General features: G+C 35.9%; 1 protein-coding gene and 1 non-coding gene across 2 annotated transcripts in view; one reads left to right on the top strand and one right to left on the bottom strand.

Annotated features, from left to right (window-relative positions):
• The window catches only part of OLA1 (Obg like ATPase 1), a 180,668-nt gene that overhangs the window by 72,396 nt on the left and 92,314 nt on the right, over positions 1-15,958 (top strand). The window lies entirely within an intron of this gene.
• LOC125096511 (U4 spliceosomal RNA) lies at positions 8,496-8,634 on the bottom strand. The gene has a single exon (XR_007126214.1). It is a non-coding gene; the product is annotated as a U4 spliceosomal RNA (small nuclear RNA).

Here is a 15,958-nt window from a genome sequence, read left to right as displayed (position 1 = left end):
GAGAGACAACAAAGAGCTGGGGCAGGATTGAATGACAAGGTTCACCTCCTACATGAAGCCCCCTTTTCAACACTGGGAGAAGTGGTTGTTTCATCTACTATATAGTAACCAACACAGTAAAGTAAAATCAAGAAACAAGGGAATATGTTCCAAATGAAAAAATAAGATAAAACTACAGAAAAAACCTTAATGAAATGGAGATAGGTAGTTTACCTGATAGAGTTAAAAAAAAGTGAAGATAGCTTAAGGGTCTCATGGTGGACGACATCAAATGTACTAATAATTTGCATTATTGGGGTTCCAGAAAGAGAAGATGGAGAAAGGGGCAGATATTTTATTTGAAGAAATAATGGCTGAACACTTCCCTAAATGGGGAAAGGAAAGGCATTCAGATCTAGAAATTCTGGAGAGTTCCAAGTAAGATGAACTCATAGAAACCCACACCAACTTGCCTGTTAATAATTTGAGATAAAACGTGACACTTTTAAAGTTTCCTTGGCAGACCATAAGAGACTCTTAACCAAGGAGGACAAGCTGAGGGTGGCTGGAAGGGAGGTGTGTGGGGAATGGGCTAAATGGGGGATGGGCACTAAGGAGGGCACTTTTATGAAGAACTGAGTGTTATATCTAAGTGATGAATCACTAAGTACTACTCTGGAAACTAATATTACACTATGTGCTAACTAAAATTTAAATAAAACCTTGAAACCTTAAAAAAAAAAAAGAAACCTGTACCAAGACACATTATAATTAAAATATCAAAAACTATGTTTATTTTTGAGAGAGAGAGAGTGAGAGCAAGCAGAGGAGGACGGGGAGAGGAAGAGGGAATGAGAGAATCCCAAGCAGGCTCCATGCCCAGCACGGAGCCTAGTGTGGGGCTCAGTCTCACAACCCTGAGATCCCAACCTGAGCTGAAATCAAGAGTTGGATGCTTAACTGACTGAGCCGCCCAGGTGCCCCTAAAATGTCAAAATTTAAAGGCAAGGAGAGAATATTAAAAGCAGCAAGAGAAAAACAACAATTTACATACAAGGAAACCCCATAAAACTGTCAGCAGCTCTTTCCAGCAGAAACTTTGCAGGCCATAGAGAATGGGATGATATATTCAAAGTGCTGAAAGAAAAAAAACTTCCACCCAAGTATCCACAAAGTTATCATTCAGGATTGAAGGAAAGAGAAAGAGGTTTCTAGACAAGCAAAGCTAAAGTAGTTCATCAGCAGTAAGCTAACCTTAAAAAAAATGTTAAAGAGACTTCTTTAAACTGAAAAGAAAGGGTGCTAATTAATAACAAAATATACAAAAGAATTAATCTCACTAGAAAAGTAAATATATACTAAAGGTAGTGAATTAATCACTTAGAAAGTTAACATGAAGGTTAAAAGACAAAAGTAGTAGAAGTAACCATGGTTAAAATAATTAAATACACAAGATAAAAAAGATGTAGACTTAAAACATGGGAGAAGGGTTAAAGTGTGCTTTGGAATGGAATCAGACTTAAGTTTTTACCAACTCAAGATAGACTGTTATAGATATAAGTTGTTTTATGTAAGCCTCATAGTAACCACGCAAAAAAACCCCACTATACTAAAAAAAACAAAAGAAGGGTGTCTGGGTGGTGACTGACTCTTGGTTTTGGCCCAGGTCTAATCTCAGGGTCATGAGATCAAGCCTCACATTGAGCTCTGTACTCAGCATGGAGTCCACTTGAGTTTCTCCCTCTCTGCCCTACCCCAAACTTGTGCACGATCTCTCTCTCTCTCTCAAATAAATAAAACTTAAAAAAAAAAAAAAAAAGGGGTACCTGAGTGGCTTAGTCAGTTAAGTGTCCATCTTCTGCTTAGGTCATGATTCCAGGGTGCGGAGATTGAGCCCCACATCAGGCTCTCTGCTCAGTGGGGTGTCTGCTTAAGACCTCTCCCTCTACCCTACCTACCCCACTGCTCGTTAACACACACACTCTCAAATAAATAAATAAAAATCTTAAAAAAAAAAAGACGAAAAGGAACACAAGCTTACTACTGAAGAAAGTCATCAAGCTACAAAGGAAGAGAACAATAGAAAAAGAGAGTAACTGCAAAAACAGCCAGAAAACAATGAACAAAATGGCATTAAGAGCATGCCTATCAAAATTACTTTAAATATAAATGAACTTCAATCAAAAAATAGAATTGTATGAATTAAAAAACAAGACCTGCTATATTCTGACTATAAGAGACTTGATTTAGATGTAAGTACTCACAGACTGAAAGTGAAGGGATAGAAAAAGATATACCCTTCCACAGGAAATGATAAGAAAGCTGGGGTAGCTATACTTTATGGAATAAATGATAAAGGAGTCAGTCCAACAAGAGACTATAACATTTGTAAATATTTATATACCCAACATAGGAACACCTAAATGTATAAAGCAAATATTAACAGACCTAAAGGAGAAATAGACAGCAATACAGCAATAGTAGGGGACTTTAATACCCCACTTAGATCGATGGATGGATCATCCAGACAAAATCAATAAGGAAACATTGACTTTAAATGATATGTTAGACCAGGTGGACTTAACAGATAAATACAGAATATCTATCCATAAGGGACAGAGTACACATTTTTCTCAAGTGTGTGTAGAACATTTTCTAAGATCATGTTAGGCCACAACACAAGTATTAACAAATTTAAGAGGATTGAATTCATATCAAGCATCTTTATTGATCACAATGGAATAAAACTAGAAATTACATGAAGAAAACTGGAAAATTTACAAACATGTTGAAATTAAACAACATACTACTGAACAACCATTGAGTCAAAAAAGAAATCAGAAGAGAAATGAAAAAATACCTAAATACAAATAAAAATAGAAATGTAACATACCAAAATTTAAATTTTATTTTTAAAAATAGTTAAAAGAATTAAAAGGTAGATCAGTAGCTGTGCTTATGGATGTTGATCTTGATCAGAAGGTCTTGGAGTTGAGCTGCCTACTTCCATGAAGTATCTGCTTCTGGACTTAAAAAGTCCTAAAGATTTTGACTTGTTCACTTAGTATAATTCGACAAGTCTTGGTGATGGTTCATTCTTGAGGCTTTTTGATTTTCCTTCTAAACAACTCAATTTCTGACCTATAATTTGTAGCAGGGACTTTTAGGCAAGCGTAAGAAAACAAAACAAACTGCTTGAGCATAAGATTGAATAACTGGTCAAATTAATAATAATACTAGAATGAGGAAAATGGAATGTTCTGTTGAGAATAATAATACCAATCTATAAATCTTTAGTGAGTCACTTATATCGTAATGCATTTTTATGATTATTGTTCCCAAAAGCAATCAAAATACTAAATATATTATGTGGAATAATTTTCTTAGACTATGGATGCCTTGTTTCTTTTCTCGATTGTCTTTTAGACAGCAGAGTTTTTCAGTATAATGTTTGTTTCATCATTTTTTCCTCCAGTGGTTGAGTGTTTTTTGTGCCCTGTTTAAGAAATATTTATCCAGGGCGCCTGGGTGGCTCAGTGGGTTAAGCCGCTGCCTTCAGCTCAGGTCATGATCTCAGGGTCCTGGGATCGAGTCCCACATCGGGCTCTCTGCTCAGCAAGAAGCCTGCTTCCCTCTCTCTCTCTGCCTGCCTCTCCGTCTACTTGTGATCTCTCTCTGTCAAATAAATAAATAAAATCTTAAAAAAAAAAAAAAAAAGAAATATTTATCCAGGGGCTCCTGGATGGCTCAGTGGGTTAAGGCCTCTGCCTTTGGCTTGGGTCATGATCTCAGTGTCCTGGGATCCAGCCCGGCATTGGGCTCTCTGCTCAGCGGGGAGCCTGCTCCTCCCTCTCTCTCTGCCTGCTGTTCTGTGTACTTGTGACCTCTGTCTATCAAATAAATAAATAAATAAATCTTAAAAAAAATATATTTATCCAATTCAGTGTCACAAAGATTTTATTTTATTCAGGTATAATAATTTTAGCTCTTACATGAAAGTTTGTCATTCATATCTAGTTGATTTTGCATGTGGCATGAGATAAGGGTTTGAAGTTAATTTTTTTTTGTACAAATATCTAATTGTTCTAGAATTATTTGTTGGAAAGTGTATCTTTACTCTCATTGATTAATGCAGCACCTTGTCAAAAATCGATTGCCCACCTTTGAAAGTCAAGTGTAGGTCTATATCTGGACTTTGTTCTCTTTGCTTGGTCTGTTTGTTCTTTAGCCAGTACAACTCTATCTTGATTACTATAGCTTTTTTTAAGTCTTAAAATCCTGCATAGTACAGGTCTTCCAAATTTGTTCTTCCTTTTTTTTTTTTTTTAAGAATTCATTTATTTATTAGAAAGAGCACAAGTAGGGGGAACAGCAGAGGAAGAGGGAGAAGTAGGCTTTCTGCTGAGCAGGGAGCCCAGTGCAGGGCTCGATACCAGGACCCCTGAGATCATGACCTGAGCTGAAGACAGCCGCTTAACTGACTGAGCTACTCAGGGGCCCTACAAATTTGTTCTTCCTTTTCAAATTTGTTTTGGCTTTTCTAGGTTAAATTTTAAAATCAGCTTGTCACATTCCACAAATTAAAAGGAAAAAAAAAAAGCCAATTGAGATTTTATTGATTTTTGATTTTGTATTGAAACCACCAGTGGAGACTACCAATTGATGAACATGGTAGATTTCTCAATTTATGTAGGTGTTAGTTCAACAATATCTTGTGGATTACGGTATTATACATTTTTAAAATGTGCGGTTCTTATACATTTTTTAAAAAAGATTTTATTTATTTGAGAGAGAGACAGAGAGAGAGAGAGAGAACGAGTGCAGGGAGGGAGGGGAAGAAGCAGCCTCCTCTGCTGAGCTGGGAGCCTGATGTAGAATTCAATCCCAGGATCCTGGGATCATGATCTGAGCCGAAGTCACCCCTGGGTCTTGTACATATTAAAAAAAAAAAATCCCAAAGTAGTTAATATTTTTCTGCTATTTTAAATGATATTGTATTTAAATGATATTGTAGGTTATTTGTATATGCCTTCTATCCCATTGAAGAAGTTCTTTTCTGTTCCTTGTTGGCCAAGGGCTTTTATCTCATAGGTATTGAAGTTTGTCAAATGCAGTTTATCGATCTATTGAAATCATATTTTTTCCTTTTTTCTTGTATTAATATGGTAAATTACAGAGACTGATTTTTAGATAAGGTGTTCATATTCCCAAGATAAACTCACTTTGTTAGGATATTGGATAATCATTTTTACATTTTTTGGATTTTATTTGCTTAAAAAAATTTTTTTTTAAAGATTTCATTTATTTATTTGACAGAGAGACAAAGATCATAAGTAGGCAGAGAGACAGGCAGAGAGAGAAGCAGAGGCAGGCTCCCTGCCAAGCAGAGAGCCCGATTCAGGGCTCGATTCCAGGACCCTAAGATCATGACCTGAGCCAAAGGCAGGGGCTTAACCCACTGAGCCACCCAGGCGCCCCTAAAAAATATATATTTATTTTAAAAGATTTTACTTATTTATTTGACAGACTGAGATCACAAGTAGGCAGAGAGGCAGGCAGAGAGAGAGGCGGAAACAGACTCCTTGCTGAGCAGGGAGCCTGATACGGGGCTCGATCCCAGGACCCCGAGATCATGACCTGAGCTGAAGGCAGAGGCTTTAACCCACTGAGCCACCCAGGTGCCCCCTAAAAAATATTTTTTAAAGGATTTTTGCTCCTATGTTAATGAAGGGTTATCAGTTCTGTGATTTTCTGGTGATCTTTCGCTGATTTGAATATGATGGTAATATTAACCTTGTTAATTGAGTTGGAAAATATTTCCTCCTCAGTTTTCTGAAAGAGTTTGTGTTGGGGGGCACCTGGGTGGCTCGGTGGGTTCATCCTCTGCCTTCGGCTCAGGTCATGATCCCAGGGTCCTGGGATCGAGCCCCGCATCAGGCTCTCTGCTCAACAGGGAGCCTGCTTCCCTCTCTCTCTGCCTGCCTCTCTGCCTACTTATGATCTCTCTCTGTCAAATAAATAAATAAAATAAAAATTAAAAAAAAAAAGAGTTTGTGTTGGATTAGTTGTTATTTCTCCTCTGAATGCTTGATAGAATTTACCAGTAATGCTATCTAAACCTGGAGTTTTCTTTTGGGAAGGTTTTTATTTATAGATTGTTTCTTTAACTGATATAGAGCTATTTATATTTTCTATTTCTTTTTGGTTCAGTTTTGATTAATTTATATCTTTAGTTATTTCATTTAGGCTGCCAAATTTATTTGCTATAGAATTGTTAATAATAGTGTCTTATTAGATGTTTAATGACTTAGGATCAGTAATAATATCTTCTCTTACATTCCTGATAACTGGAATGAAATGTAATTTTTATCTTTTATCTTTCCTTGAATAGTCTGTTAAGAGACTTGTCATTTTATTAATCTTATCAAGGGACTGTTGGTTTCATTTCATTTTCTTTGTTCATTTCCTATTTTTCTAGTTTCTTCTCATACCTTTATTGTTTCCTTTTTTATACCTAACTAGTTTTAATTTGCTCCCCGCTTCCCTAGTTCCTTAAAGTGAGAACTCAGATTATTGATTTTAGAGCTTCTTTTCTAATGTAATCATTTAAAATTATAAATTCTTCTCTAAGTACTGCTTTAGCAGCATCCTGTAGATTTTGATATGTTTTTATTATCATTTAATATAATTCCTTTATTTCTCTTTTGATTTCTTCTTTGATCCATTAATTCTTAAGAAATATGTGTATTTCTAAATACTTGGGTTTACCTAGTATTCTTAATTGTTAATGATTTTTAATTTAATTCCCTTGTGCTTAGGGATCATATTGTTTATTAGTTTAGTCTTTTTAAATGTATTGAGGCTTGGCTTTTGACCCCTTTTATAGTCAAGTGAACTATGTGCTCTTAGAATGTTGTGTTTTTATTAGATGTAATGTGCGGTTTTTTTTTTTTTTTTAAGATTTTATTTATTTATTTGACAGAGAGAGAGATCACAAGTAGGGAGAGGCAAGCAGAGAGAGAGGGGGAAGCAGGCTCCCCACCAAGCAGAGAGTCCAATGTGGGACTCGATCCCAGGACGCTGAAATCATGACCTGAGCCAGAGGCAGAGGCTTACCCCGCTGAGCCACCCAGGCGCCCCAGATGTAATGTTTTATATATATTATCTAAGTCAAGCTAATTGATAGCATTCTTCATATCTTCTGTGTCTTTGCTGTTTTGTTTTGTCTAGTTCTATCAATTTAGTTAAGAGAAGGGTGTTAAAATCTCCAATTCTTGATTTTGGAATTGTCTGTTTTGTCTTTAATTCTGTCAGTTTTGACTTCCTAAAATTTGAAGCTTTGTTATAAGACATATACACATGTATGAATATTATGCCTTCCTGATGAATTTACTTTTTGTTTTGAAATTAACTTTATCTGACATTGATATAGCCACTCTAGCTATCTTGTGCTTATTGTTCTCTGTTTACTTTCAACATATCAATATCTTTATATTTAAAGTGCATCTCTTCTAGACTGCATATATTGTATTCTATTTCATTATCAATTTGACAGCACCTGTTAAAATGTATTGTTTAATATATTTATTGATAGGTTTAGATTTGTCTTTTTGTATTTGTATTCTATTTGTTTCTTTTGTGTTTTATTCTCCTGGGCTTTTTTTTCTTCCCCTGCATTTTTTGTTTATTTGAATGTTTCTTAGAATTTTATTTTTATTATCCGTCTTGGGGTTGTTTTTTATTTTTTATTTTTATTTATATATTTATTTATTTTAAAAAAGATTTTATTTATTTGACAGAGAGAGACACAGAGAGAGGAAACACAAGCAAGGGAAGCAGGTTTCCCACTGAGCAGGGAGCCTGATGTGGGCCTCCATCTCAGGACCCTGGGATCATGACCTGAGCCAAAGGCAGATGCCTAACGACTGAGACACCCAGAGGCCCTTGGGGTTCTTTTTATTTTTTTATTTTTTTTATTTTTTTTTTTAAAGATTTTTATTTATTTATTTGAAACAGAGAGAGAGATCACAAGTATGCAGAGAGGCAGGCATAGAGAAAGAGAGGAGAAAGCAGGCTCCCCGCTGAGCAGAGAGCCCGATGCTGGGCTCGATCCCAGGACCCTGAGATCATGACCTGAGCCGTAGGCAGCGGCTTAACCCACTGAGCCACCCAGGCGCCCTGGGGTTCTTTTTAAAGTAAACTCTACCCCCAGTGTGGTGCTTGAACTCATGACCCTGAGATCAAGAGTTGCATGCTCTACCAACTAAGCTAGCCAAACACCATTATTTATCTTGGTTTTTTTTTTTTTTTTTTTTTTTTTTTTTTATTTGACAGAGAGATCACAAGCAGGCAGAGAGGCAGGCAGAGAGAGAGGAGGAAGCAGGCTCCCCGAGAGAGCAGAGAGCCCAATGCGGGGCTCGATCCCAGGACTCTGAGATCATGACCTGAGCCGAAGGCAGCGGCTTAACCCACTGAGCCACCCAGGCGCCCCTCTACCTAGTCCTTTATGCTGTAGTTTATTATAATACTCTACATATATGAACCCAACAATTTAAAAAATTGAGGTAAAATACATATAAAATTAAGCATTTTAATTAGCAATAATCGCGCCTCGGATAAACCTCATTGGCTACGATACTGCCACTGCTCAAAGCTAAATTAAGCATTTTAAAGTGTACATCTTGGGCACCTACCTGGTTTAGTTGGTGGAGCATGCGATTCTTGTTCTCGGGGTTGTAGGTTCAAGTCCCATGTTGAGTGGAGACATTACTTAAAAATAAAATCTTAAAAAAAAAGCATACATTTTGCTGGCATTTAGTACAGCCCTTAAACAACCTTTGCTTTAAACGTGTATTTATATTATAAAAAAAATAGAAAAAAAGGACAAAAGTCTTTTGCATATATTAAAATATTCACAATTTCTGATGTTCTTTAATCCTTTCTGAAAATCTGAAATCCTGTTAGATCCCTTAAATTTGAAAATTTCCTTTAGCATTAACTATAGGACAGGGCTGTTTGTAATTAATTCTCTTCATTTTCTTTCATCTGAAGATGTCTTTATTTCAGCTACATTCTTTAACATAGGGCTCAAACACACAATCCTGAAATCAAGATCTGAACTGAAGTCAAGAGTCAGATGCTTAACTGACTGAGCCACCCAGGCGCCTCCTTTACAAATATTTTTGCTGAATGTAAGATTCTTGGTTGACAGGTTGTTTTGTTTTCCTTTCTGTACTTTAAAAATGTTGAATTCTCTTCTGCCTTTCTTAGTTTTTGGTGAGGAGTCAACCATTAATTGAAACCTCTTGCTGCCTTCAAGACTTACTTTTTGTTTTTGATATTTGTGTCATAGTTCTATTGTTTCTGCCGTTGAGTATGTCTTTGAATGGATTTTTTTTTTTTTTTTTTTTTTAGTTCTCTCGTGTTCATTGAGCTTCTTCAATCTATAAATTGTCTTTCAATAAATTGGGTAGATATTTGTTAAATAAGACATTCTTCATTTTCCTGTCCCATGTTTTTCCATGTTCTTCCTAGGACTCCAATTGCATGCATGTTGGATCATTTCATATTATCTAAAAGGTCCCTGTTCATTTTTTTGTTCAGTCTTATTTTGGGGGGTTGTTCAGACCAACTGGTTTGTATTGATTGATCTAAAAGTTAATTTATCCTTTCCTTAGTCATCTTAATTTCGCTATGTCCACACAGGTCTTTTGTTTATTTTAGGTGTTATGTTTATCAGTTCTAAGTTCCCTTCCTTCCTATAAAACCATTTGGATTTCTCATCTGCAAATGTGTATCTTTTTGTCCATTGTATGCCTATGTATTTTTTATTTATTGAAGATGTTTTAATAGGCACTTACAAGTTTTCTTCATCTACTTCCAACATTTGGATCATTTTAAGTTTGGTGTCACTTGTTTTCCCTTAACCATGTATTTGATTTCTTTAGGTGATTTTGAGTTGTATCCTAGGCCTTATGAATATTAAGTTGTGATTCTGGATTTCATTGTTTTTCTCTGATATGTGTTGTTTCTTTTGTATTAGTAGTCAATTGGAATTGAACTGCAAACTCTGAGTTGGCAGCTCCAGTTTCACTTTACATATTTTGTCTTCAGCTAGTCTGTTTTTGAGAGTGCCCTGCCCATGCAAGGTTCTGGCATCAGAGAGATGTCTGTACTGACTTTGGGGATTTCCTCTATTTTTTTTTTTCTTTTTCCTATTTCTTTGTACTCTTCTATTGCTGTAGTTTCCAGGCTTTAGTTTTTGTTTCCCCAGTCCATACAATTTATCTGCTTCTTTTTTATTATTATTTTAAAATATTTATTTATTTATTTATTTATTTAATAAGTAGGCTCTATACTCAATGTGGGGCATAAATTCATGACCCTGAGAGATCAAGAATCACATTCTCTACTGACTGAGCCAACCAGATTATCTGCTTCTTGTGCTCTGCTGCCTATACTTGGCCCTAGGCTAAAAGTCTTGTAAAGAGAAACTCACTTCATATAACTCCCCTCCTTTAAGCAAGTATTTTCAAACAGTCTGTCTGTATTTGCTCTCTAAAGCCTTTATTTTTTTATTTTTACAAAAGATTTTTATTTATTTATTTGATAGAGAACACAAGCAGGGGGAATAGCAGGCAGAAGGAGAGGGAGAAGCAGGCTCCCTGCGGTCAAGGAACCTGATGCGGGACTCCATGCCAGGACCCCAGGATCATGACCTGAGATGAAGGCAGACATTCAACTGACTGAGCCACCCAGGCGCCCCATCTAAAGCCTTTAGATAGCTGCTTTCAGGATCTTATTTTTGTTCCATAGTGGAGAGTGGTAGTTGTACAGGGAATCTTGTTCTGTCATTATTGAAAATGGAAGCCTTTGGGTGAAGTTATAGACTACCCAGTAACTTAGTGGCACACCAGAACTGGAATACAAGTTTTCACACTTACACAGCAGTACTTCCTGTAATGATAGTATGGGTACTAAAGCAGTGAATTACCCCCCCCCCCAAATTTTATTTAAATTTTAGTTAGTTAACATGTAATGTAATATTGGTTTTAGGAGTAGAATATTGTCACTTACATAAAATACCCAATGCTCATCACAAGTTTCCTCCTTAATACCTGTCACCCATTTAGCCCATCCCCTACGCCCCTCCCTCCATCAACCCTCAGTTTGTTCTCTATCCTTAAGAGTCTCTTATGGTTTATTTTCCTCCTTTTTTCCCCCCCTTCCCATATGTTCATCTGTTTTGTTTCTTAAAATTCATGTAGGAGTGAAATCATATGGTATTCATCTCTCTCTGACTAACTTATTTTGCTTAGCATAATGTACTCTAGCTTCATCCATGTCATTACAAGTGGCAAGATTTCATTCTTTTCAATGGCTGAGTAGTAGTCCATTATGTGTGTGTGTATGTGTGTGTATACACACATAAAATGGATGATATTCATCTGATACTCATCAGCTGATGGACACTTGGGCTCTTTTCATAGTTTTGGCTATTGTTGATAATGTTGCTGTAAATATCGGGGTGTATATACCCTTTTGTGAATCTGTATTTTTGTATCCTTAGAGTAATTATCTAGTAGCACAATTGCTGCATCATAGGGTAGTTCTATTCTTAACTTTTCGAGGAACCTCCTACTGTTTTCCAGAATGGCTATACCAGTTTGCATTCCTGCCAACAGTGAAAGAAGTTTCCCCTTTCTCTGCATCCTTGCCAACGTTTTTTGTTTCCCGTGTTAATTTTAGCCTTTCTGACCAGTGTGAGGTGGTAATCTTATTGTGGTTTTGATTCATATTTCCCTGATGATGAGTGATGTTGAGCATCCTTTCATGTGTTTGTTAGCTATCTGTATGTCTTCTTTGGGAAACATGTCTATTCATGTCTTCTGCCCATTTCTTAGGTGGACTGTTTGTGTTTTGGGTGTTGAGTTTGGTTAAGTTTTTTTAAATAGATTTTGGATATTAACCCTGTCAGATATGTCATTTGGAAATATCTTCTCCCATTCCATAGGCTGCTTTTTAGGTTTGTTTTTTTTTTTTAAAGATTTTATTTATTTATTTGACAGACAGAGATCACAAATACGCAGAAAGAGAGAGAGGAGGAAGCAGGCTCCCTGCCGCTGGGATCGTAACCTGAGCCGAAGGCAGAGGCTTTAACCCACTGAGCTACCCAGGTGCCCCTGCCTTTTAGTTTTGTTGATTGTTTCCTTCACAGTGCAGAAGATTTTTACCATGATGAAGTCCCAGTGGTTCATGTTTGCTTTTGTTTCCCTTGCCTCTAGAGACATGTCTAGTAAGAAGTTGCTGTGGCTGATGTTGAAGAGGTTGCTGCCTATGTTTTCCTCTAGGATTTTGATGGTTTCCTGTCTCACAGTTAGGTCTTTCATCCACTTTGAATTTATTTTTCTGTATGGTGTAAGAAAGTGGTCCAGTTTCATTTTTCTGCATGCTGCTGTCCAGTTTTCCTAACAACATTTTTTGAAGGGATTGTCTTCTTTCAATTGGGTATTCTTTCCTGCTTTGTCAAAGATTAGTGGACCATAAAGAAGTGAATTTTGAACCTTAAAAAGAAGGTATTTGGCATTTATAGTTAAATTCATCTGATTACCAAAATATATTCATAATCTTGATTATGGTATTTTATCCTTAACATATTGTTATCCAATAACATATTGTCATCATCTTAGTTATTATACAATAAAATTTTCTTGAAAACAACTGATAATTATAAGGATTATATTTCTAAAGATTCTGAATTTACTTGCGCTGAGTGCTGCCTTTGGGGGTGAATTGAAAATACAAAAGATTTAATCCAGTGTGTTAGTGACTAAACTGTAACTAGCTTGTATTTACTGATTTATAATGGGGGAAATACTTTGGTCAGAGGTAGACTAAATATTTTATTGATTTCTGGGTTCTTCCCTTTTTAAAATTTACTCAAGATTCTTTAAGACATGATTGTTGCTACCTTTTAATGTGAGTTAATCTTTAACTTACATAACAATTATGAAAGTACTATAAAGAAAGACATATTAAGTGATTTTTTTTTAAGATTTTATTTATTTATTTGACAGAGAGAGAGATCACAAGGAGGCAGAGAGGCAGCAGAGAGAGAGGAGGAAGCAGGCTCCCTGCTGAGCAGAGACCCTGAGATCATGACCTGAGTTGAAGGCAGAGGCTTAACCCACTGAGCCACCCAGGCGCCCCTATTAAGTGAATTCTTAACTAAATATTCACAATAGGAGAAGGGAAGGGAACTTTAAAATATTTTTCCCTTAAATAAGGTCCAAGTTAATAATATCTTTTAGCAGGCCTTAATTAAGGGCCATAAATTAGAATTAGTAGGTGGGTAAATCAGTGGTACAAGAAGAAGGATGTTTTATCACATCTTTATGCCCCATTATTTTAAAGATAATACTGGTGATTATTACTAACAGAAATTTTGTAGTGGACTATATTATTACAGAACAGATTTTTTCACGTATTTAAAATTACATACCTGGAGATACTTACTTAGCAAAATAATAAAGGACCACTGTTGCACTCTGCAATAAAAACAGCTCTCCTTTTGGGGACCAGAACCCTGTTCAAGTAAACTGTTTTCTTTCTTTCCTCCTTCCTTCCTTTTTTTTTTTTAAATTTTTCTAATTCATGTTCAGATCGTATTTCCCAGGTATGTGAACTGGAACTGCCACCCCCACAGCTGGGTTCCTGTCAGAGCTTCCTAGTGTTCTGTTGTATCTGTATGCTTGTAACTGATAAAGTAATAATAGCGGCCTTCAGCCTACCTAGGAAACTGCTTCTCAGAACTTTGTTTTATCTTCTCTATAGGAGGCAAATTCAGGTTCCTTTTTTTTTTTTTTGAGAGAAAGAGAGAGAGGTGGAGGAGTGGCTGGGGGGCAGAGGGAGAGGCAGAGAGAGAATCTTAAGCAGGCTCCATGCTAAGCATGGATCCCCATGTGGGCTTCAACTGGTGGCTCAGTCATGGCTCAGTCTCTCAGCCCTGAGATCCTGACTTGAGCTGAAATACAGAGTTGGACGCTTAGCCACCCAGAAGCCCCTTCAGTTTCTACTTCAAAGTACGTTGACTTATTTTTAGTGTGAGAATTGAAATTTCCAAAGTTGGGTCAAAAGTGAAATGTTAATCAGGTACATAAAAAACTTAACTAGGTATTACATTCTGATAAGTACTAAGAGGTGACATATGAGCTATGAGAGATAAATTATTCGTTAGACAATGAAAAAAGAAAAGGTACATTCTTTGTATCTTATAAAATGCACTTTGTTTTCTCTGTTACCGAAATTATTTAATTTGTTAAGCTGATCTAACTTCTTTGATAGGTGGTACTCTTGCATATGATGAGTAAGGACTTAAGCATTTAAATGTTTTATGTTTAAGGAAGAAATAGAAGTTGAACTCGATAGACTTTGTTTTAATAAACAGAAACAAGAATTTCCTTGGCATGGACTCTCCAGAAAAGGATATAGCACCAACAGTTTTTCTGTACCTTTTTGGTATCAGAGATATTGTTTTGCACATTTTTTTTTTCAGTAGATAGTATCTCTGGAGATGAAAAAACTGGGAGTCAGAAAGATTGTTATTAGCTATGAAAACTGAGACAAGTTAATGGCAGAACCCGTAATTTCTGAGCAATGATTGTTGGCCTGAACATACTTTCCATGACACCTTATACTAGTTGCATGCATTAATTCATAAATATGGAATAATAGATACTCATTATTACAGTGTTTTACTTATGTTGGGAAGCACAATGTCTGAATTTTTATATTTCCAGTTATAATAAAATCCCACTTCAAAATGGCTTTAAGATAACCTATCCGCTTCCACTATTTAGCAGGTAAGATAAATGGCTTCAGGCAGTATGTTAACCATTACTTACACTGCTCCTTAGGACTGAATTCCTTTCTATCTCTACCTTCTGCCTTGACCAACTTAATTCTAAGGCTGGTTACTCTCACGATTTTAAGATGGTGTCCAGTATCTCACTAGCCATGTGGTTTCTAGTTCACGTCAGGGCAAAAAGAGTGACTTTGGCCTGGCCTTTTAATAAAAAGTTTTGGGATTTACTCCACTTGGACATGGTTAGGTCATATGCCTAATCCTTGACCAGTCACTGTGGGCAGATGGAATCATCTTAGGTGAAACCAATCAAACTCTTAAGAAGTAATGGCAGGGTGGGTCTAGAAGAGATTGTAGATAGATGTTGGGAGTTGACAACAAATCTGTGCATTACAGATTCCAAACTTGAACGTTGTTTTTTGCAATTCTTTTAATTTGGAGAGAGGAGAAAATGCCTGTTCAGTTTCAAGTTTAAAACTTTCTAGGTATTAATTTACTTTGATTCTTGACTGGCAAACATCATCTTTCTTTTCAGGTAATACCTCATAATACTGGTTTAAAACATTCCATTATTATGAGCTAAAGAAGTGTAATTCTGATGAAATTTCATTACTAGAGTTGTAATAAAAATGTTTCCTCTTCATTAATTATGTGGTAAAGTTTATTGTTCATGAAAATGAAACTAATATATTACTTTGTGGGATCACCAAACAGAAAGCAGAATGGTACATAGTGCTCCGTATTGTTTAGTGCAAATTTTAAGCTTGTCTGTATGAAAACAAAACAAAACAAGGCTTAGTATAAATTCAAATCTGTATTAAATGCCATGTTTTAAAAGTTATATTTTGTTTATTTTTACACAGTCTTTATTTGGTTGAATTGTATGCAAATGAATGAAGGAATTGTGTTCAAATGAAAATTTTTCTCTTATTTAGGTTCATTCTTCTGTATCTAGATTTAAATTTTTGGTCCGCTTTCTAGGCCCCCATACTTTTGCTTAGAGATAATGATTTATTTTATATTATTGCTGTAATCTGCCATCAACTTCTGTTGCTCTTTTTAAGAAATGCTTCTTTTCTTTTTCTACTTCATTCTGTTTTTACTACCACTTCTTAG

Source organism: Lutra lutra, chromosome 3, assembly GCF_902655055.1.
Source record: "Lutra lutra chromosome 3, mLutLut1.2, whole genome shotgun sequence".
Taxonomy (NCBI): domain Eukaryota; kingdom Metazoa; phylum Chordata; class Mammalia; order Carnivora; family Mustelidae; genus Lutra; species Lutra lutra.
Note: the sequence above shows the minus strand (reverse complement) of the source record. Positions and strands in the feature narration are given on the sequence as shown.